The sequence below is a fragment of the Carlito syrichta genome, unplaced genomic scaffold (assembly GCF_000164805.1).
Source record: "Carlito syrichta isolate Samal-C Ts95f unplaced genomic scaffold, Tarsius_syrichta-2.0.1 Scaffold313565, whole genome shotgun sequence".
NCBI classification, from domain to species: domain Eukaryota; kingdom Metazoa; phylum Chordata; class Mammalia; order Primates; family Tarsiidae; genus Carlito; species Carlito syrichta.
Window position 1 is genome coordinate 122,547 of NW_007257661.1, and position 1,726 is coordinate 124,272.

The following is a 1,726-nucleotide window of genomic DNA, read 5'->3' on the forward strand; positions in this document are numbered from 1 at the left end:
TACAAATATGCCCTAGCTTTCAGTTCCCTGTTAAAACTCTGCTTCTTCATAAAGGACAAAAGCATGGACTTCACAGCAACCTGGATGAACATAGAGTCTATAATATTGAGTGATGTATCACAGAAACAAAGAACTGAATATTGCTTGTTTTCACTCATAAGTGGACCTTGAACAATTATCATAATACTATGAGAAAGGGATTGGCAGTATTGGGAATCTGCCAGGGTAGGTGGGCACACCTCATCAACAAGGGTACCTGCATAATGAACATTTGTATACCTAACCCTGAATGTACCCTATATCTTTAAAATAAAAAAATAAGAGAGAGAGAGAGAGAGAGAGAGAGACAGAGAAACTCTGCTTCTACTCCTCTACTGAAGGAAGTTTCTAAGATAAATCTCTTTGGATTAATTTGCCGGAATTCTCTAACGGGGCAGCAAACTTTCATTTTGGGGTAGATGGTAAATATTTTCAGCTTTGTGTATGTCAAGAAACACAGTCTTCCAAATTAAGCAAATGTTTTCCATCAAAGGCTAATAGTTTTGTTTTGTTTACATTTTATGTTTAAAATGTAAAAATCATGGGTAGCTTATGGAGAATACAAAAAGAGGCAGAGGACAGGCATCAGTCTCATGGGTTAGAGTTTGCTGAACTGGCTTGCGAATGATGCTCAGAATGATTCCTTCCTCTGTGGCTTCTAGAATGTGTTAACCCAAGCTGATATTAGTTACACAGTGCCACCAGGAATCTGGCAAAACTTGATGCTTTAGCTACTTCAGCAGACTTATTCTCAAGATATCTGCAGGATCAAGACTCCTCACAGTGATACCACACACCTGTTTCTCTATTTCACAATCTCTTCTGTGACTGAGACCTCAGCATGATATAACTGAGGTAGAGGCAAACAAGTCTCAGTCCTCCAATGACAGAGACTGATGTCGTCAAGTTGTAAACTGATGGTGTGTGACTCTTTCCACAGTCCAGCTGCTGTCTGAACTCTCCTTTCCAGACATTAACACCAAATCCATGAACATTTTCTTAAGGTACCTTCTGGTCCTAGTAGTGTTCACAGCTTGTCTTACTTACAGTTCAGCTCAGAATCTGCCTAGTGTTCCCAATGATGCTGAACATGACTGGGCCCACCACCCAACCTGGATGCTTTATATTTATCGCCAATTTCAACATATGTGTGCAGAAGTGAGATGTGTGGCAGCCCTGACTGTGCACTGACAGTTCCCTTGGGTAACGTATTAAGGGTACCCTTAGGAACTGTCAAGGGCATAGCTTGCCCAAGAATTCTCAGGGGCTACAAGATTACTGCTGGGAATAGAGAGGATGGAGGTGTGGGGATAAGGAAGGTTGACTGATTTTGATGCCCTTTGGTTTTTTGTTGTTTTAAGATGAGGGCTTTTAGATCACTTTACAAAAACCTAAGTCCCCTTACACTTACTAAGTGATTTTTTTGGTGTTTAATAACCTTGGGTAACCATATGCAACACTTATTGTTAATTTTATTTGTCCATTTGGTTGGGTTAAGAAATGCCCAGGGAGCTGGTAAAACATCATTTCTGTGTGTGTCTGTGTGTAGGTATTTCCAGAAGAGATTAGCATTTGAATCAGTAGACTCAGTAAAGAAGATCTACCCTCACCAATGTGGCAGATATCATTCAAACCCTTGCAGGCTGAATAGAACAAAAGGGTGGAGTAAGGGCATATGTGCTTTCTT